Below are 22,663 nucleotides of genomic sequence, written 5' to 3'. Positions count from 1 at the left end.
GGTGCAGCCAGGACTTGAACTGGTGCCCATATGGAATGCCGGCACCACAGGCAGATGCTTAACCTACTGTGCCACAGCGCTGACCCTCTCTGTCATTATTTTATGATTGAAGTCTTTGAACTCATCTTTTCTATTTGCTCAGGAGATATATAATAGGTTATTGTGCACTTCAGTCACCCCACTGTGTTGTGACACACTGGGACCTTATTTCTTCTAACTTCAATTTGGTACCATTATGCAACCTTGCTCTATCCCCCACAAGCCAGCCTCTAGTAATCTGTTCTACGTTCAGACTATTTTTTTTTAAAGCCCAAGATTTTCAGAATCCTTTTAGGACCTATAATGTGGCAAATGGGTTAAGCTGCTGCCTGTAATGCCAGATTCCATATGGGTGCTGGGTCAAGTCCCGCCTGTTCCACCTATGATCCTGCTAATGTACCTGGGAAAGCAGTGGAAGATGGCCCAATTCCTTAAGCCCCTGCACCCATGTGGGAGACCCTGATGGAGTTCCTGGCTCCTGGCTTCAGCCTGGCCCAGCCCTGGCCATTGTGGCCATTTGTAGAGTGAACCAACACATGGGAGACTTCTCTCTGTGAAACCCTCTCTCCCTGTAAATCTGCCTTTCAGATAAAATCTTCAAAACAAGGAAAGAAAGTGGATAACTGAGAAAAACATCTGAAGACACTAGTCACCTTATGCACACAGGATTTATGTACTCGTGTTTACTAACTTCAAACCCTGACTTTCCTTGTTTTCTCTTTTGACCAGCCAGTCCTTTTACTGAGCATCTCCATGGTGTGGTCTGCAGTGAGTGTCCCTCAGAGCTACTGGCCCCCATTCCCCAGTCAGCCTTGTTTTCCCATCTACCTGCTCACATAGCTGCATTGCTCCCACCTGGGCAGTGGTCTGGTATCCTAGGATGCCCTGTTTTGTGTCTGTATCACTATTCCTTGGAACTAAATGCAGTGATAGATGCTTTGCTTCCAGGTGTGAATGTATCACACTGTGCTTCCGAAGTCAAAGTCAGGTGAAGAACTAGTTGTGTGTGTTTGCTGATGCCTCATGGACTTCAGCTAGGGTTGGGCTGACCTGTTTTTTGCCATTGTCCATATATTGTTCATATATTGCATTCATATATATATATATTTAAATATTTTATCCACTTATTTGAGAGGTAAAGTTATAGACAGAGAGTGAGAGAGACAAAGAAAAAGGTCTTCCACCCCTCTTTTCACTTCCCAAATAACTGCAGTGGCTGGATTTGGGACAATCTAAAGCCAAGAGCCAGGAGCTTCTTCTGGGTCTCCCATGTGGGCTTTGGGACCCAAACACTTAGGCTGTCTTCCACTGCTTCCCCAGGTCATAAACTGGGAGCTTGATCAGAAGAGGAGGAGCAAAGACTTGAACTGGTGCCCATGTGGGATGCTGGTACCTCAGGCAGGGGCTTAGCCTGCTATGGCACAGCACCAGCCCCAAAACATATATATTTAAAAGGTCTCATATATCTACAAAAAGGATTCTTTTATATATATGGAAAAGCTAAAAATTTTTTATTTATTTTAGAGAGAGAGAGAGAAAGCAAGAGAGAAAGCTCCCATTCATTGATTTACTCCTCAATAGGCAGAGCTAGGCCAGGCCCATTGCAGGAGCTGGGAACTGAATCCAGGTCTCCCACATGGAAGGCAGGGACTCCACTACTTGACCCATCATTTGCTGCCTACCAGGGTGTGCATTAGGAGGAAGCTTACATTGAGAGTGGAGCCAGGACTTGAACCAAGACACTCCAATATACCCTGATGTCCCATGCTCTGTCTTGACTGCTGTGTCCAATACCTACCCCTGCTACTGTTGCTCCTGAGGCTGAGGGATCTCCCCTTCTTGGACTATCAGACATCCACGTCACCCACATGGAGGCACTGGTGCTGTCTCTTGCTCTTTATGAAAAGGCTTATTGTGGTGAGAGAAAAGCAGAGAGGTATATAGAAGATCTACTTTCCTCATGTCCACAGGGGCTCATCCCTGTCCCACAAAGTCAAACAAAGGTGCTGGTTATGGGTAGGTGGCTGGTGTTGGTTGTTGGTTCCTAAAGAAGCTTTCTCCAGGATCACACAGGCAGAGCCAGGCTTGAACAGTAACACCCAGGAATGTAACAGCAGCCTGCAGGAGGAAGTGCAGGTTAGTTAAAACATCGTAACACCTCATAAAAATGCTCACTGCCCTGCCACTTCTGACTCTTTTTAATGTCCTCAAAATGACACATTCAATGGCTTGAGCAGCCCGAACAAGATGAGTAGCAGGTGTGTCCCTGCATCTTGCTTTGTAGGCTTGTAGGTATTTTTTGCCCACCTGGATTTTTGTCTGACCCTGGACATTAACCCTTGTTTATTATTATTTATTGTTATTATTGGTATAAACTTAGAAATTTTCATTCAATCACTCCATTCTTCAAAACCACATGATTCTAGAAAAGCGGTTTATTTTTTTAGCTTTAGCCATCTGAGAAATGATTTATTATAAACAACTCATGGTGTTCAGGAACCATACAAATGAACTTAACCAAGAGTCCAGAGCTTGTGAAAAATTAAAGCTGTGAGCATGTAGGAAAGCAGATGAGAGCTGGTGGGCCATAGCTCTCCCTCTCAGCTGGGAACTTAATTTCCTTTGTGTTCTAGATGACCTGTCATGGTTGGAGACCTACAGTGAATTAATGAAAAGTGCTTGAGTCGTTGGGTAAAAACCTTAATATTTATCTCTTAAAAATATAAGAAATGCTTCTTGGACTGGAGTCAGGTCTGGGTACTGATCACTGCCTCTGACTCACTTTGTGACCTTGGGCAGGTTGTTTCCCTTTTCTGATACTCTGATTTACAAATCATAGGAGGAAAATGAAACCTACCAGGCAGTTTTGGGAGGACTAGAGGAAGTGGGTGTGATGTGCAAAATAGGGGCTGAATATTTGCAGCTATTATTACTGCTTCCCTCAAAGGCATGCTAATAAGTGTTTCCCCAAGTAGGGAACCATGCAAGAGACTGGCTCCAGAAACAAGAGGTGGATGGTGGACCCAGATACAAGAAAGCTCTTGAGTGAATGTGCACACCTCTGCTTCTCCTGTGAAGCTATATTGGGTCTGGAGCAAGGATTCCATCTGTAGCAACACATTGTAATCATTTGGTTATTTAAGTTGTGAAATGTTGGGTTGTGTGACTGAGGCAGTGGCAATGAGGTAGTCTCTTCTTGTCCACAGTATGTGATTAGGGAATGATTTTAGGAGATCATTAACTCCCATTCAGTGTTTGAGATTTAGGGAATGATAAGACTTACTAGAACAGAACAGAGACAAGTAGATAAAGTTGGCAATGAACAGGCCCACATGCATGAACTTGAGGTCATTCTTTCTAGATTTGTTTTACAAATGACAATGCAAGTAGATACATCTGGATATATTGGTAAAAGAATTTGTATTCATTCATTTATCCATTAATTCAGCAGATACTTATCGGCTGATGTGTGCCAGGGACACAGCAGTGAGGTCAGGTCCTTGCCCTCATGTGGCTTTCACTGTAGGGGAGAGACGATAATGAAACGTGGGAATATCAGGATATGAGAGGATGTTGAGGACTGTGAATAGCACTGAAGACAAGCGAGGAGGTAGACAGTGATGGGAGATTCCATTTTATATAGATAGGTTAGGAAAGGCCCTTCAACATTTTGAAAAAAATTATTTTCACGTATTTGAAAGACAGTGAAAGAGATAGAAACAGGATCACACACACACACAGACATACACCCAGATCTTCCATCTCCTAGTTAATTTCCAAATGTTCCCAGTTAGCAAGAGCTGGGCCAGGCTGAAGCCAGGAGCCAGGAACTCAATTCATGTCTCCTAAGGACTTGAGCCATCACTTGCTACCTTCCAGGATGTGCATTAGCAGGAAGTTGGAGTTGGAAGCAGACCTAGGACTCAAACACAGTCGGTCTGATATGGGATGCAGGTGTCCCAAGCGGTGGCTTAACTACTGTACCAAATGCCCACTGCTGAGATAAGATGACAGTGTGTGCAGGCGTAAGTGAAGGGAGGAGGTGGTTCATGTGAGTATCTGGGCCGGGAGCATCTCCGGCAGATCGAACAACAAATGAGAAGGCTGTGAAGCAGGAGTGTGTCTCTTTAAATAGAAGCAAGGAGACCACGCTTAGCAGGTTCTGAATGGAGCAGGAGCTGGGGAGAGCAGGTCATGGGGCAGTCAGGGGTCAGGTCATGTCAGGCTTTGTAGGCAGCCAGGCAAGAACTTGGGATTTTATTTTAGATTCCACAGGGGGACCAATCTGACTTAATGATCCTTTCTGTAAAAAGATTATCATCCCCAAAGTGCTGTCTTTTAAACTGTCCATTGAAGTGAATAGCAATCTTGACCAGTTGTTTCCATTTCAGACATGAAGACAGTAGCACAGCACAACAGTTAGTAGCACAGCCTTAAGACCCAGACAGGTTTACTTGGAATTTTGATTCTACTTCTTAAGGTTTTGTAATTTGGGTGAGGCGTTTAACTTGCACACTCCTCTTTTCTCATTCTAGAAATGATGGAATAATAATATCTACCTATTGGGATTAAAAAATACCTTTTTTTTCACTTGAGAGGCAAAAAGAAACACACACACACAGAGTGTTCCAGTCTTCCTCTTCATTCCCTAAATGCCTGCAGCAACCAGAGCTGGGCCAGGGCCAGAGGTAGGAGCTGGAAATGCAATATAGGTCTCCATATGGGTAGTAGGGACTCAATGGCTTACGCTGTTACTGCTGCCTCTCATGGTCTGTGGTTATCAGGAAGCTGGAGACAGGAATGGAACCCAGGCACTCTGATGTGGGCATAGGTGTCTTAACCACCAGGCTAAATGCCTGCTCCCTCCAGGGCTGTTGGGAGGATCAAGTGGGATAATATTCATTGACTGTTGGTGTATTGGCCACAACCACTGAGGAGTGTTCAATGGATGGCAGCCCCTGCTTTTATCGAGAGAGGAAGTGGCTGCACTAGAATGAGAAGTCAGATCCTCCTCACCCCTGGGGTGTCCTTTCCTCTACCTGCCATCAGGGAGATGATTTTTCTCATGAGCCATGATGGGCAGGGTACCCGCAGGGGCCTGAGGGTCATGGCCATGATCAAAGTGCGAGCAAAGCAAGGTGACTCCCACAGTGACTCTCGGGACTCTGATTTAGTCTCACGGGGAGACATGGTAATGAGCTTGTGCTCCATCCCCAAGTATAATGCTGTGTGCACAGCAGGCTCTGGATAAATATTTGTTGAGGTTGAAAATCCTTTCAAGAGATTATCATCTCTGTTGAAAAATACTGTGTTATAAATTCCCATTAATTTGGATTCCTCTAATTTCTATGCATTTGCAATCCCTCTTTGTACTTTGTATGTAACAGAGTTGGAAAGGAGTGACTTACTTAGGGACTTTATAAAAGATAGGTTATTACCTAATATAGGCCTATTAGGCCATTGTTAATTACTTTGCCTAATTTTATCTTACTTACTCATATGCATCTTCATTTAAAATGTTATTTGTATAGCAATTAAAGGTCATAAAATAATCATTTCCAAAAGATTTGAATTTTTATTAATTTTGACAAGATAGTATAGCCTTTAAAAATTAGAAATGAATTGCACTTAATCACAGTGTTCAGTTACACAAGTAACTGGTAAGTGCCTGAGGAGCTGCACTGTATGTGCTGTGCTGAAGACTGGATGAAGAATTTTTCTTAGACCCAGAAGAATAATTCCAGGCCAATAAACAGTGAAAGGCCTTGCTCCCTTAGAAGGGGGTTAGTAGCATATTCCCACATGTCCATCTGAGCCCCCTATTGAGGAATACCCCAAGCTGTTCCAGCCCCCTACCCAAAAACAGGTACACCCTGCAAATGAAGTGACGGTCTCAGGAACTTTGGCCCCAGTGGCAGACCTAGAACAGTGCTTGTCAGGAAGAGAGGTTTGCACGTGGAAGGTGGCAAAGGCAGAGCTTTCTGCCAGAAGTTTGTAGAAAATGGATTAAAAATCCCCTGCAAGGCACCCACACATTGGAACCAATTATGACTCACACCTCTGTACTGGCTTTGACCTTTTGCCCAGGAGAGGGCAGTAAGATGCCAACATTCAAGCTTTCCCCACTGTCCTTACCGACGGCCGCGCTGCCGGAGCCAGCACAGCGTCAGTCAGAGTTGGACCTCATTTTCCTTCCCGCCTGATCCACGTTGAGTCTTCCGTTTAGTTGCTTTTGCTCTTTGACTGCCATGGTCTGCACACACCTACGAGTTCACGGAGAAGTGACACTTCTCACCCGTTCTTAGGACTCTCACAGACCAGAAATCTGCAGTGATGCATCTCTGTGTTGGAGCCCATGTAAGCCGCCTGCTGTGGTCAGCAGTCCCAGTGGGTCCACTTTCAGGGCACCCTGTGCTGTTCTGTTTCAGCCAGGGACTCGGCTAGCCTGTCTCTAACTTTTCTAAACCGGCAAACATATCTCTCCCTAGAGTCCATATCCTCCATCCTGCTATAGAGCATTCTACCTTAGGCATCGAAGCAAAAGGTCCTACCTGATCCTGTGCCTTACATGGGGTTTGAAATGACAGCTGCATTATGTTTTTTTCTTGTCCCTTTGTTCATCTTCACAGCAGGAAGACCTGGCAGCCTGCCCCAGCCTTGTCATGCATATGACTGGGGTTGTCAGCTTTTCTTTTGGAGAACTTTGTGGCCACTAGGTTTGTAAAGAGTTATGTACTCAGCTGTAGGCATTTTTAGGTTTTGACCAGGCTCAATGTAGGCATAAAATGTAGCCTCAAAGTACTAAAAATAAGAGGAGGCATTGACACGTAAAATGATCCTCAATGTCTAGTTTTGATCATTCTTGGTAACTGACTTAGCCTTATCCAAGAATCACAAGGAGTGTGAATCCTCTTCCTACTCACCCAGTTTTTACCTGCTAACTTGTGTGTGTGTCGGCTTTCTCTGGGGTCAGTGCTATCCACAGAGGGGCACCAGCATAAACACAAAGGTTAATGAGTGAAAACATGAGAAATGAAGCAGAAGTGAGAAGGAGAGAGGTGGGTTGGGAGGAGGCTGATGATGTGGGGGTGCCTCAGAGAGAAAGAATAGATGTGTATGAGCCGGGAGGACCCTCTAAGGTGCGTGGAGCGTCACTTGGTCCCAGGCATCATGCTGGCTGCTGCATGCAGTATGGACATCAGTGAGATGGGTGCACAGTGAGGGAGACAGGGGGAGAAAGAAAGAATGAATGGAGAAATGGAATACTTGCTCCTCACAGAACGACTGATGTAGCAAAGCAGGTCTAGGGTTTTTGTGCCATGCAAATTTCACCTCTGCCCTCTTCTCTCTCCCTAGCCAGGCCAGACCCCTTATTTCACATTGTTGTGTGTTTAATGATTTCTAGCCATAGACTTTTCCAGGCTTCCCCTGGGAGCTTGCTTCACACTCTGTTGAATTTAAATGTTTCTTGATACTCAGCCTACATGTCCCTTTGCTCAATTTCACCCCATTATCTTCTCGTTATACCCCTTGTATCACTCTCATAAATCAATCTCTTCTCCCACTTCATCATTTTGGTAGTTTGGAGTCAGTCTCTCTCTCTCTCTCTCTCTCTGTGTGTGTGTGTGTGTGTGTGTGTGTGTGTGTGGAGTTGGAGGGTGAATTGGAAGGTAAAGAGGAAAACCATAGAGTGAGGGAAAGTGCCCTCTGGCTGTGCTGCATGCAGTTCTGAAAAGGTGAGGCGGATCCCATATTCTGCTCTTTCATAAATCATAAAGCAGTGTGAGCAAACCTCATCTCAGCGATCTGAGTGACGGTGTCACTCTCCAGCAATGCCCTGGATGCAAGTGGCATCAGGAGCTGAAAGGAAACAGGAAGACTGAAAGGCAGGCCCTCTGTGAATTATTTAGGTCTTGGTTTCACTTGCAAATGTCCCAGGGGACTGGCAAAATTTAGGAATAAGCTTGCAATGCAGATCCACTGGACCCTGAACCTGTGGGTTCCTAAGTTTCCCCGCCTGCCTCCATCCTTGCTTCTCAGCTTCTGCCTTCAGGCTGTACCTAAGCCAGAGGCGCATTTACTCTTTCTGCTTTTGTGTTCTTCACACCCTATGTGGGGTGGGAATGTTTCTTCTATAAAGAACACATTTTCTTTTTGACCTTCTCTGGATGCACAGCAGGATTTTAGAAACTAGATTTTTAGGTGGCTAAGTTCCCCTGAAGATCAATGAAGTTATAACAACAACAACAACAATATTGATGATGGTAAAGCAAATATCCTAAGAGAGATGACAGACAAAGAGTTTGTGAAAAGTGGAATTAAAAGACAAGTTTATTTTGGTGCAGAAAACTTGCACTCTATGCATATGAATATTGAGACTGGATGGGGGAGGACTGCTAAATTCTTACGTGGTGGGCTCTTGTTTCGCTGTAAGCTTCTACTTCTCTCTTTCCTGAGTGGGCATGGGTTGATCAAGATTTTTGGCAAAAAGAAAAGAGAAATGTTTAATTGCCTTTATTTAAAAAAATAAGTGCACTTTATTTAAGTAACATCCTCACATTGAACAGATAAATGATAGGATATATGATATGATAAATGATATGCAACCATGATGTTGCCACTGTCACCAAGAAGAACACTTTCATCTCTTCAGAAAGTTCCCTGGTGCCCCTTTGCAGTCAGTTTGTCTCCCTACCTCCTTGGTCAAGGCAACCACCAATCTGATATGGAGATTATGTATTTTTATAGATTAGTTTCATAGATTGTTATTGTCCTAGAATTTTATGTAAATAGTGTTATAAGTGATGTAATCTTTGGGACATAGCTCTTCTTGCTTAGTAACAGGTCTGTGAGACTTGTCCTTGTGAGACATGTCCAGTAGTTCATTTCTTTTTGTTCAGTATTGTATTGATGAGTGGACCATAGTTTTATCAGTTCAGTTGTTTATGGATATATGGATTGTTCCCCATTTTTGGCTATCATGAATAAATCTGCCAAGAACATTCATTCCCTAGCATATTTAAAAAAAAACATTTATTTATTTATTTATTTGAAAGTCAGAATTAGAGAGAGGGAGGGACAGAGAGAGACTTCCTTTTGCTGTTTCACTCTGCAGATGGCCACAGTGACCAGGGCTGAGCCATGCCGAAGCCAGGAGCCAGGAGCTTCATCTGGGTCTCTCATGTGAGTGGCAGGGGCCCAAGCACTTGGGTCATCTGCTGCTGCTTTTCCCAGGCCATAAGCAGGGAGCTGGATAGGAAGCAAAGCAGCCAGGGCGCAAACAGGTGGCAGCTTTACTCACTACACCATGATGCCATTGCCCATGCTCAAGTATTTTCATGGATTTATGTCTAGGAGTAGAATTTATGGATCATATGGTTCATGGTACAGCTTTATCCATCCTTTTCCTTTCAACCTGTCTATTTTATACTTAAAATTATTTCTTTATTATCAGTGTGTAGTCTGGATCTTCCTTCTTATTGTTTGTCCACATGACAAATGGCTGCCCTTTAACTAGAGGGTTGGTTGATTTACATTTAATGTCGTTATTGATGTAGGTGTGCTTATGTCTACTGTGTTGCTGTTTGGATTTCATTTGTCTCTTCTACTTTTCTTCATTTCTCTGTTGCTTCTTTCTTGCCTTCTTTTAGTATTTTCTCATATTTTTTTTTGCCTTTTTCTATTTTATTTTCTCTGTTGGCTGCTTATTCATACCTCTGCTTGTTTTTTTTTTTTTGTTTGTTTTTTTTTTTGTTTTTTTTTTTTGGTGACTGCTCTAGGGCAGACAGTATGCATACTTATTGTAGTCTATTTACAGCCAATGTTTTATTTTCTTGTATTTCATGTATTTCACTGCAAGTCTGCTATTGCTCATTTTCCATTCCCTTCCTATCACTTTCTAGTTTCACTTCCTATTTCCAGATTCTTACTTCCCACTAGCAGCATGATTTCATTTAATTTTCACTTTGTCATTTATGTGATGGTTATGTTTTGTTTCTGTGGAAGCTGTAAGCTTTCTCTTGTACTAAAATAATTTTTCCTTAAATAAGCTGTAATTTCATAAATTACGAGAATGACACTATGGTCCTTTATGTTTACTCACCTGTTTTCCATTTTTAGCATTCATTTCTTCTTGTAGATATGAGTTTCCTTCTCATATTATTTCTCTCCCATCTGAAAGCCATCCTTTCAGTGAGTTTATTTATTTTAAATGTCCTTATTTTGTTCTTCTTCTTGAAGGATTTTTTTCTGGTGATAGAATTATAAACTAATGATCTTCCCCTCTTCCTTTTAGCATTTTAAGGATACTGTATTCTGGTCAACCATCATTTTAAATCTTTGTTTCCCTGTACCTATTCTATCTTTTCCCTCTTCTTTCTTTTCTTTTCCCCTGGCTTTGTTTAAGATCCTCTCCTTGGCTGGGTCTAACTAGTGATTCTCTTTATATTAATCCTTTTGGGGGTTTGCTGAGTGTCTTGGACCTGTACATCTGTTTTTCATGTATTTGGAGGGGGGGGTTGGCTGTAATGTCATTTTTTTTTCTTGCACTTCAGTCTCATTGTTTTTGTATTTTGGACTCCAATTATATGCATGTTAGATCATTGGATAATGTGCCAAGTATTTATATGCAGTTCTTTCATTTTTCTCCAGTCTTCTCCCCCTTCTACACCTTATTTATGTGCTGTGTTTGAATGTTAGCTGTTTTTAGTGCAGTCAGGAAATTGTCTCTAGGCAGAAAGCCAGGGTGAAAAAAGAAGAATAGATCAATGATATTATTAATCTGTCTTCAAGTTCACCAACTGTATGCCATCTACAATTTGCTGTTGAATCCATACCGTGATTTTTTTTAAAAAAAATTCAGTTGTTCCACTTTTTAGTTCTAGAACATTTTTGCATCTTTTTGGTTAATTTCTATTTTTCTTCTGGGATTTCTCATTAGTTCACTCATTAAAACCATTTTTTCACTTAAATCATTTGAACAATTACTTTAAAATGTATTTATAATATCTCTGTAAAGTTTTTATAGGCTCATTTTACAATCTGGACCTCATGTCCCCTTTACTATGCATATGTAAGTGATTTCTAAAAATTGAACACTGGCCGTTTTATATATGTTTCAGAGACCTTAGATTCTGGTTCTAGTGTTTTTCTTGGAAAATTATGGATTCTTGATTTATCTCACAGTTTAAACACTAGCTAATTACTTCGAATTTGTGCAGGTTTTGTTTTTTGTTTTATTATTGCAAATCCATGGAAAGCTCATGACATTTCCCATGCACCTCTAACTAGAGGTGGCTCTTTCTCTCTGTGGCTCTTGTTAGGGTTTGGATTTGCTCTTCATTAGAGTGAGACTAGAGTAGGCTTTGTTCTAAGGTGTGGTTCTGATTCCTAATGGATGGCATTTCTGGAATCTCTGATGGACATTAATTAGATTTAAATATTTTTACACTCTAACAGGGCTGGAGCTCCAGTACCAATATTTTCCTAACAGGGTTCACCCTCAAGGATCCATGTTCCATTTTAAACTCAGTAGTAGGTCTTGGTGTTTCACCCTGAGCATGTGTAATCCAATCCTCAACTATGGATTCATAGGGAGCCTCATCTTTGACATGTCTCTCTGATCCTCCACTCTGCAGATCCCAGCCTATTTAGCTTCCAGGAACTCTGACCTCTGCTTCTTCAGCATAGTGTGACCACTCTGTTGTGCTCAGATTTCTGCTCTCTATACTCCAGGCAGGAAATTGTCTCTAGGCAAAGAGCCAGGGTGACCAAAGGACTATCTCATGAGTTTTTGTTTTCTTGAGAATCCAAATCTTATGCTGCTTGTTGTTTTCTGTTCTGAAAGAGCTGCCACAGGTATTTGTCCAGTTTTATAGGTGATTCCAGTTGGAGAACTATTTCGAAACTAGGTATTCTGTCATAGCAAAAAGCAGAAACCCTCAACCACCTTTATCTTCAATACTTGCTAGCACTTACTGAATATTTACCTTATGCAGGATACTCTTCTATTTATTTGTATGTATTATTTTAACTCTCAAATAAGGTAATGAAATAAGTACTATCATTACCATGATTGTGTAAGTGATGATGATGAAACTGATGTGTAGGACATTAAGTAACTCATGGCAGGACTAGCAAATAGCTGCAAATATCAGAGTCTGAATTAAAACCCAAGCAATCTGGCTTGAGAGGTCATGCATTAAAACTGTGTGTTCCCCGACTTGACAGTAGCCAGTGCTCTGGGACTGTCATGTGGTATCATTGTTCATTGTTACCATGGAGAAAATGCTTTTCTAAGAAGGAGCTGAAATGCTTTATAAAAGAATGATTATTGCTATGGGAACCCCAAAAGAAGTTGTGGCCATGCTGTATTCTGAAGTTGGTATGAAGTCAAATGGTTTAGTGAGTCCTGTTTCAGCCTAACAATGATTAAGTGTTGCCTGTGATTAAGATTTGTTGGGGCTGGTGTTGTAGCTGGTAAAGATATTGCCTGATGCTGGCATCCCATATGAACACCGGTTTGTGTCCTGACTGCTCCACTTCAAATCCAGCTCCTTGTTTATGTGCCTGGGACGGCATCAGAGGATTATCCAAGTCCTTGGGCCCCTGCAGCCACGTAGGAGACCCGGAGGAGGCTCCAGGCTTCTGGCTTCAGCCTGGCAGCCATGGCTGTTGTGGCCACTTGGGGAATAAGTCAGTGGATGGAAGATCTTTCTCTCTCTCTACTCTCTCTGTAACTCTGCCTTTCCAATGAATAAAATTAATCTTAAAGAAAAGAGATTTGAACAATAGAGCTTACAGTTTCTTACCTGCAGCACCTGATGATCTTTTGAATAGGTGAAGGAGAGTCAAGGTCATTCAGGTATGGCTCTTCAAAACCCCAAACTTCTTTAAGGTTTCATGATTTTCTCACCTGTACACCATATTTTCCTTCTGTGATCTCTGCCTTAAAGTACCAAGAGTTCCTGGGTATCCATTATTAGATACCTTGGTTTCCTTTTTTATTTTTTAAAAATTTATTTCAGAGGTGGAGTTACAGAGAGAGGGAGAGACAGAGAGAGAGAGACCTTTCATTTGCTGGTTAACTCCCCAGATGGCCTGAACGGCTGGAGCTGAGCCAATCGGAAGCCAGGAGTCAGGAGCCAGGAGCCTGGAGCCTCTTCCGGGTCTCCCAGGTGGGTGCAGGGGCCCAAGCGCTTGGGCCATCCTCCACTGCTTTCCCAATCCATAAGCAGAGAGCTGGATCAGAAGAGGAGCAACCAGTACAAGAACCAGCAGCCGTATGGGATGGGATGCTGGTGGTGCCACAGGTGGAGGCTTAGCCTACTAAGCCACAGCGCTGGCCCTTTTTTTTTTTTTTTTTTTTTTTTTTTTTTTTTTTAGCAGGAACAAGCATGTCATCTACTCAGATGAGGCAAAGGCAGGAGAAATAAGGTATCAAGGCATTGCTTGTGGTGCTTTTCTTCTCCTCTCTTCTGTTTCTCTCTCTCTCTCTCTCTCTCTTGCACATAGGAGAGTGCCACTGTTTCTGGCTGCTGCTCACAGCTGCGGGCAGTTGATCAGCGGATGGGGATGGGGATGTCTGAGCACTCAAGGCTTTGGTCACCTCAGAATTGAGAGCTATGCTTTCTGTAGAGTGCTGATGGGCATTCCTCCTGTGTGTGCAGCAGCAAGTGGAAGCCAGGATTAAAAACTCAGCCCTGTGTCTTGGGGTCCTGGCTGCTCACTGGTGACCTGGAAGTTGTGAGTTGTATCTCCATCTCATGTTACATCACTTGTAAGCCTGAAGAGGAGGGATGGTGTTAATCTGGGGGCTGGGGGTGGGGTAGAGATGTGCTTATGAAGAAGCTTGTGAGCTAGCAGGCAGACACCTGGGTTCTGATCCTAGTTAAACATCACCTGCAAGCCCTGCAGCCTTGGATAAATCATGTGACCCTGCTGAGCCTTGATTTTATGAATTCCAAAGTGTGTGTTTGGGGGAGAGGGGTCATAATGCCTGTCATATCCAACCTTAAGCAGAATTGTGTGAAAATGAAATAATGTAGATGAAAACTGTATTTCCTAATCCAAGACTTTTCTGACAGGAGAGTCAACAGCATGTAATCGATTGTGTAATTTCTGATTTGGGAAAAAGAATCAATAGAAACATTTGGCTGCAGAAATTGAGACACTCTCTGAGGGAGAGTGGGGAGAGTGTTGGGGTCTGAGCTTGGTCTGCCCCTCCCACAGCTCCTGATGACATTTGATTCTCATTGTAACCTGGTCAGAGGAGAGGCCAGGTGGGGCCTTGAAGACCTGATTAGGGCTCTGCCCTTGTGCACGGGTTCATAGGTATAAGGGTTAATGGGTGATCTGCTATAAAAGCCAGGGTGACTGGCTTGCGGGTGTGCTCTGTCTTCATGGCGTGATGTCCTGTGCTGCCTTGGAATTCTACCAGGAAGAAGGCCATCACCAGATGTGAGTCTTCAACCTGAGGTGGAACTGTAAGCCAAAATAAACTTTTCTCTATAACTTCCCTAGCTTGTAGTATTGTGTCCTTAGCCATGGAAAACAGACTAAGATCGACACGGGTTGTCAAGCATTGTTAGGATTTGAGTCTGTGGGAGCAACTGAACAATAGGTTGCCGAGATGAGATAGGGAATTGAAAGACATTTTGTGAAGTCCTTCTGGTACTCAGCACTATGCCAAATGCTGTGGAGAACAAAGCGGAAACAGAAGGCAGAGTTCATGGCCTCTTTGGGTGTCTGATCTCCTCAGAAGGTTAGACTGGATGCTGGTAACAAGATTCGGAAGAGTCTGCAGCTGGAGAAGGTTGGTGAGTAGGAGTATTGAGGGGTAACAGCAAAGTTTGCCGAGGAAGCAAATACGCTCTCTTACCTTTCCCAGCCTGTTCACCTTCAGGCAGGGTGAACCTCATTCTGTCAGCTTAGATTAGTCCCTTCCAAAGCAAGCCTTTACCAAAGCAAGTAGCTCTATTGCCTGCAGCCTGTAGGACCTGGTACAAGTTAGGCTTGCTCCATATTTGGAGTCTGAGAGAGTCAGGCCATATTCCTTCAGTTCTTACATCCCAGATCTATCTTGGGTAGAACTTTTCCCCCATTATTTTCTTGATTTACTTTCCAATTCCTCTGCAGCATCACAAACTCATCTTTGAGCCTTAGCTGCTTTGGCTAGTGCCTGATACCCTTTCTGCAAAAGTACCAGTACACCTGCGGTGTTCCAGGGTGGGTATTGGTTGCATTTGGGAAGGTGGTTTCAGCAGAGGGTGAAATTAGGACAGAAATGTATGATCTTCAGGTGGGGCTGGTTCAAATAAATGTCTAGGAGAATGGAGAGTCAAGAGTAATTAGCCAGAAACAAAAACCCACTGTTGTTAAATTAATCCACTGGTCTTGGAGTTCAAGTAGTGACCAATAAAGGAGGTCTCCTCACATGGATTAGATTGAAGTTGTTGCCTCAGGCAAGGAAGCCATCTTTCAAGTCTCCTTAGTGTTCCAGACAGGGTCCTGGCAAGATAGCAATGCCATTCTCAAACAATTACTTAAAGCCGAGTTTGATAATTTGCGTAAGTATGGGAAGAAGTAAAGACTCAACATGAGCTGATGACAAACAGGTCAGAGAGAAGAAATAACTGGAAGCTGATGTCAGCCCTGGTTGAAGGGGCAGGTGAGGGAAATGTGTTTCATAAGCCTAGCAAGAGTTATAGCTATTGGAGAGGGGCTGTTAAACACACACACACACACACCTTTTGAATGCAATTCCACTGATTTTCCATTCTAGAGAACCCACAATCAAAGATTAATAGTTTTAAATGTAGTTTTTCATCTCATGCATTTGGGAATAAAGTAGCACAGAAATTAGGTTTCATAGTCTATGGGTTGCCTGTTCCTACTTAGCTTTTACTGAGGAAATCTAAAACCACAGATCTCCCAACCTTTTAGTCATTGACTCAGCATTCTCTGGATCCTTCCAGGTCTGGAAATATCCCTGGACTAGTCTTGCCCTTCCTGGGAGGAGCTGAGATAGGCATCCTGGGGCTGCTTCTGTGCCTTCCTTCCCTCAGGACTTCTCTGTTTGAACTCATTATTGGAATGCATAATACCTCTAAAATAGGGACCTTTGTTAAAACCAAATAAAACCTTTGTGGGGGTTCATGGCTGGAGTTTCCACGTTCTCTGGAAATTTTGGTTTGAGAATCCAGGCTTCTCTGGACTAATTCTTCAAGGGATGGAGAATGCCCCCAATCTTCAGCCCAAGCCCTTTTCTTACCCCCTGTCCCTGGGTGTCTTCAAGCTTCCTCACTCCTGCTGCTTCCAGACATGCTCAAATCTTCTACAAACCTGCCTGAGCTGTTATCTTTATTCTCTGTTTTCTTTTCACCAACCAATTTCTACTTTGGCTACACATTCTCATATTTCCTTAGTACCCACATATCTGTTAATCACTAACAATCCAGCCACAGCTCCTGTCTATTTACTTTTACATTTTTATTTATTTAACTTGAAGAGGGACAAAGATCTCCCAAGGGCTGTTTCACTCCTGAAATGCCCTAAACATTCAGGACTGGGCCAGCCTGAAACCAGGAGCTAGGAACTCCATCTGTACTTTCTGTATGGGTGACATGGACCTAACTGTTTGAGCCATCACCTACTGCTTCCCAGGATGCACATTAGCAGGAAGCTGGATTGGAAGTGGAGCCAGGACTTGAACCTGGGTCAGAGGTGAGATGTGGGTGTCCCTAGTGGCATCTTAACTGCCTCATCTGAACATATTGAAACTGAACTCCCACTGGTGTCCTCCTCTTCTTGGAGTGTCAGTGACCCCGTCTTGGTCCTTGCTCTCTTCCAGCTGTCTACATCACACAGAATTAGGAGTGTCAGCCCAGATACCCACCTTCCTTCTGATAAAGGAGTCCTTTGTGATTACCTTTCACAGAAGGCCATTCAACTAACATGTGACTACTTCCATGGATGGCAGGATCATTACTTGATGATGTAGTAGTAATTGTTTGAACATTATTCCTTATTTAGAGCCCAAATATGCCTACTTCTAATGCTCTGTTCATAGATTCTAATTATGCACTCACCCTCTACATTGAATAAATTATTCAATTCCATTCTGTTCACTTTAACACTGTCGTATGTAACATGTTATGTGCTAGAACAAGCATAATCACTGTAAAGAGAACTTTTTAGACTGTAAAGAGGAAAACAAGGAAGCTTAAAGTCTGGGTGAGGTAGTGGAAACTTACTAGATGAATGAATTTGACCCTTGACTTTGTGAGTAGTTATTTAAACTTGTGATTCCTCTATTACATGGCAACTTCCTTAAACATTTCCTTAAACAGACCTTTATTACTGCCTGCTTAGTGGTGGGCACTGGGGATATAGTGATAAAGAAAGCAAACAACATAACTTCTAGTAGAGGACATAGATATTAATCATGTGAAAATATGCACCTTTAGATAATGTTTGATTCTAAAATAAAGGGATTCAGGGCTTTTTTGAAATAATACAGTCATGGAAGTCTACTTGGAGGTGGTAGCATTTGGGTAGATACTTGAAAGGTAGAAAGGGTGGGCCATGAGGGAACCAGCAGCCAAGGCAAATGCCCTAACACAGGAGCAGCTTTGGTGTGGCTGAGTAATAGCAGTAAGGTCAACGTGAGTGGAGTGGGATGAACATAAGGATATTAAAAGAGAAAACTGGAGAGCCAGATAGGGACCAAATTGTGTGGGACTTTCCAGGCTCTTGTAAGAGACCTGGATTTTTACTGTGATGGAAAGAACATTGGAGGGCAGGCTCTGATTTATATTTTAAAGTCAATGGAGTATGAATAGACAGCAAGGGACAAGAGACATGTAGGTGGCTCCTTCATGGTCCGGAAATGGTGGGAATTAAGGTAGTGGTTGTGATGGTACTGGGCGGTTTGGATTCTATGGAGCTGACCTCACTTGCAAATGATTTCATATGGAGTGGGTGAACGAAAGAGGATTCTTGGATGACTATGCAATGGGTAAATTGTAGGTCTATGAACTGACACAGGGAAGACTTGGAGGGGTAAATTTGGTGCAGCAAACCATGAAGGTTTTTTTTTTTTTTTTTTTTTTTTTTTTTGTCTGAATTAGTTTGGGGTATTTCTGATTTAGAAATCTACTTGAACTTTGAGGAGGTTGGGACTGGAGACTGGAGATAGGAACTTGGTAGCTATCAGTGTACAGATGATGTTCAAAGTCATGGGTTTGGGGTGGGTGTTTGGCCTTGTAGTTAAAATGGTGCTTGGGATACCAGCATGCAACATGAGTGCTTGGATTCAATACCTGGCGCCAGCTCCTGACTTCAACTTCCTACTAATGTATGCCCTGGGGAACAGCAGGTGCTGGCTTAAGTAATTGATTTCATGTCAGCCATATTAGGAGACCTGAATTAAGTTCCTTGCTCCTGACTTCTGCCTCATCCAGCTCTGGCTGTTGTGAGCATTTGGAGAGTGAATCGGCAGATAAGAAGAGTATCTATCTCTGTCTATGCACCACCCCCCCCCCAAAAAAAAAAAAAGTCCCAGCTCTACTGCTTCTTTACTGTGTGACTTTGGAGAAGTCAATCAACCTCCTTGTCTTCTTTGCTTATCTATAATCTGAGATAAAGATTATTAAAAATAAAGCCATGGACTTGGATGTGACATTTTAAGGAGTGACCCTAGACAGCTGGGAGAAAAGTCAGTGAGGGGCCAGAGTTGTGGTGCAGCAGGTTAAGCCACTGCCTGCGACACTCACATCCCATTACAGCCTTCTGGGGAGTGAACCAGTGGATGGAAGATCTCTATCTCTGTCTCTCCTTTCTCTGTAACTCTACCTTTCAAATAAATCTTTAAAAAAGTAGTGAGCTTTGGAGCAATCTGCTCTTAGAAGTTGTGAAAAGAAGGAGAGGCAGAAAGGAGACAAAACAGGCTGACCACTGAGTGAGGAGGAAACTGGGATACGGCAGCGTTACTGAAGCTGGCAAAGAAACTGTTTCACAAATGGGAGGGTAGTCAGTGCTGCTGAATGCAGAGGATAGGCAAGATGGCCAACTGATCACTGGGTCTGGTGATAGGGGGTCATTGACCTTGAAGCAAGTAGTTTCAGTAAATTGTTAAAGAGGGGGTGAAGTGTATATTTTTCTGCAAGTTTTGGGAGATGGATTTCATAGTTCTCATCTTTTGTATACACTATACTTATTTGTTTATAACATATAATTTATGAATTTTAATTTGTTTTCATTTTTTTCCTGTTCAAATCATTATATGACCTCAAGTGTTTCCAGGTTATGCCTAAAACTGAGCTGGACTTACTATTCCACATGTTATCTTTCCATGTAGAATATATCAAGAAAATGATTTTCTTCTTTATAAATGTTCTATTTTTGTAGCCTAACACGGATAACATTTCTTTTTTTGACAAACACAGTGAGCTTTCGATTGATATTAAGTTGTCATCTCTAAATATTTAACACACTTGCAATTTCAGAGTTGCTGCTCCATTCACTTATTATGTATATGAATTATTTGGGGGGGACCTGTTGGTTGTCACTGTAGTGTTTCATCTTTTTTATTTGGCTTTTTAAGGTCCATTTTGGGCCCAAATTCTATCACTCAGGAATTGATGTCATTCTTTTATAACCAGATCCCTGTGCCTTCATCCAAGTCATTAATAAACATGTTAGCTGCTTCACATGTTTTGTACAAGTGGGTAAGTATAAATTATAAGTTACTGATGAATAAAATATAAATGTAGAGCAGCCAAAAGGCTATTTTTAAACAGAATTCTACAGTGGTAAGGTCTCACAAAGTCAGAGGATCTGGTTCTTACTGACTGAAGATCGAGGGCAGGTGAATGCTACTGTTGTGTGGATGTGTCCAGAACAGTTCCCCAAAGGCTCTTTCCAAGCTCCATTGGTCTATTCCTCTCAACTACCTGTGAGCTTTCTTGACTGCACTATTATTATGCCCACCATTCTCTGTCATAGAGTCAAAGATCAAAGGAAACTTGGCCAAATGCCCTGTTGAAATCAAAATTCTATATACTTGTAACCTCTCTGTACATTGCCAACTTGTAATCCTATCAGCAAAGCTTATAATAAGATCTATTTTTTAAAATGAGGTTAATAATAACTTGTAACATTTATTTAACATGCTGTGGGGGTTCAGAGTGCTTAATGTATTTTTTCTCACTTAACCATCACATAGTGTTATCTAGAATGCCTTCCTTTGCACATGGAGAAACTGATCATTAAAGAAGTAGTTCACCCTAGGTTTCATAACTGCTTGTAAAAGGCACAACTCGCTTCAAACCAGTGACATGGGAGTTTGGAAGTAGGACCCGGCAGATCACAAAGAGCGGCTCTTGCTCACACGTGATAGGGAAGAAGCTGAAGCTTGGTGTGCTCCATTGGACGCTCAGGGCTTTGTTCAGTCCTAGCATAGAAACATCAGGTATGTGGCAGCAGACTTTGTGTTTCCAGATATCCATCACTAATGGGAATATTTCTCTGTATCATAACATGGGGCTTGATTTTTTTTTTTCCAAAGTCAGAATTGGAGTTGTACTGTGACCATGTTGTTAAGGTGCTGTTATTACTGGCAGTTTGGCAGGACTAGGGCAGAAATGGACCAGTGGTGAACGTAAGCTGATTCCTGGTGACCACATCTTTCTGTTGTTAAAGTAACCACACCATTGGCTTTGGGAGGCTTTTTGCAAATCTGTGCAAGTTAGAACTGGTCATACTTGTGGGCTTAACCATTGTTTGTCTTTGGGGACTGGCATATATTGCCATTTTAATTTCGGGCACCTTTTATTCTACATGATTTCTTAAGGATCATGACAGTGATTCTGGGACAGATCTTGAGGTTACGGCAAGTAATTTGGAAAGCAAGACTTTCGTAATACACAGAATTGGGTTCAAGACCTAGCTTGTTATTGAGAACTTGGACAGGTTTCTTAAACTTTTACTTATCCACGAAAGGGGGGAAAATGATAATGTATACTATGTGGGGTACTTCAAAGTTTGTGGAAAGTGGAATTAAAAGAATGTTTTTGGTATAAAACTGAAATTTGTGCATATGAAGGATATTCAAAATGTTCATGAAAAAAGCATATTATGGAAAAACTATGGATTTTGATTTTTTTTGCCCTGAAATAAACTTATCTTAAAATTCTGGTTTTCTGTGAGGTTTTTAAAGTACTATTGTGTTATGCGGATTGTGTGGAGACTAAATTAATGTATATCATATTTAGCACAATACCTAGCACAGCTTAGAAAGTAAACATTAACCATTTCTTGAGTTATTGTCATTTATCTGGGATGGTACCTGATGTATTCACCTAAGTGATTGAGGAAGCATGTTTATCTTACCCTTCTCAGTTTGGTGGAAGAGATGAAAAGCAAGAAAAAAAGTCAAATATCTCGGTCTTTGTCATCTTTTAACTTCCCATCATTACAGAAAGCTGTTTCTATCTCTTCCTGGATCATTTTCATTTGAACATAGCTTTAAGGAGTCTTTTACTTTTTTTTTTTTTTTTGAAGCTTTAGCCATTTTTCTTAATTTATCCTTTTTTTTTTAAAGATTTATTTATTTATTTGAAAGAGTTACACAGAGAAGGAGAGGCAGAGAAGGAGAGGCAGAGAGAGAGAGAGAGACAGAGAGAGAGAGAAAACGCGCGCGCGCAAGAGAGCGAGAGAGAGCACAAGCACAAGTGAGAGAGAAAAAGAGCGAGAGAGCGAGAGAGAGGTCTTCCATTCACTGGTTCTCTCCCCAGTTGACCGCAAAGGCCAGAGCTGTGCTGATCCGAAGCCAGAAGCCAGGAGCAGCTTCCGGCTCTCCCATGTGGGTGCAGGGGTCCAAGTGTTTGGACCATCTTTGACTGCTTTCCCAGGCCGTAGCAGAGAGCTGGATTGGAAGTGGAGCAGCTGGGACTCAAACCGATGCCCATATGGGACGCTGGCATTGCAGGCAATGACTTTACCCTTTATGCCATAACATTGGCCCCTCATTTTTTTATAACTGTCCTTTTTTATATATTATGAGTACACCCTTCTCTTTATTTTGTTATATAATCTGATTTCCTCATGGAATTTCTGGGTGTTCATATTGTCTCAAATATCTTCTGTATTAGGATTGCTAACTCTTATACAGCCAGCATGAAATAATTTAAATCAACACATCACATCACCTGTTTAGAAATGCCTGTAGGCTCAAATTTATTATTTCCAGCTTTTAATTCTTTTTCAGAAGTGATTTCATTAAATTACATATCACGCTGACCACAGCATCCCCTTTCTTAGCTAGTATTAACTCCTGCTCCTGAAGGATGTGGTCATTGTCTCAATGCAATGTTTCCTGTAATCTCTAGGGCAGGGATTGGTGAACCCCTGAAGGCCCATCTGGGCTGCTATTTGTTTTTGTAAATAAAGTTTTATTGGAACACAGCCACATCCATTTATTTATATATCATCTGTGGCTGCTTTTGCATGATGGCACAGGTGCACAGCTGTGACAGAAGCAGAGACCATATCCCACAAAGTATAAAATATTTATTATCTGATACTCTGCAGAAAAAAATTACCAACCCATTACTGGGTCTTCCTT

The 22,663-nt window shown here is 42.2% G+C and overlaps 1 protein-coding gene across 12 annotated transcripts in view; it reads left to right on the top strand.

Annotated features, from left to right (window-relative positions):
• The window catches only part of GRIN2B (glutamate ionotropic receptor NMDA type subunit 2B), a 755,912-nt gene that overhangs the window by 299,389 nt on the left and 433,860 nt on the right, over window positions 1-22,663 (top strand). For 2 of the 12 annotated variants that reach the window (XM_089303872.1, XM_089303870.1), the window contains exon 1: window positions 13,487-13,782. The exons of 4 other annotated variants lie outside the window; for them this stretch is intronic. The gene's annotated coding sequence lies outside the window, so the exon portion shown is untranslated. 6 more of the 12 variants (XM_089303868.1, XM_089303869.1, XM_089303865.1 and 3 more) reach the window with 4 other exon arrangements.

The sequence above is a fragment of the Oryctolagus cuniculus genome, chromosome 9 (genome assembly GCF_051225735.1).
Source record: "Oryctolagus cuniculus isolate XC-2025 breed Fujian yellow rabbit chromosome 9, ASM5122573v1, whole genome shotgun sequence".
NCBI lineage: Eukaryota > Metazoa > Chordata > Mammalia > Lagomorpha > Leporidae > Oryctolagus > Oryctolagus cuniculus.
Note: the sequence above shows the minus strand (reverse complement) of the source record. Positions and strands in the feature narration are given on the sequence as shown.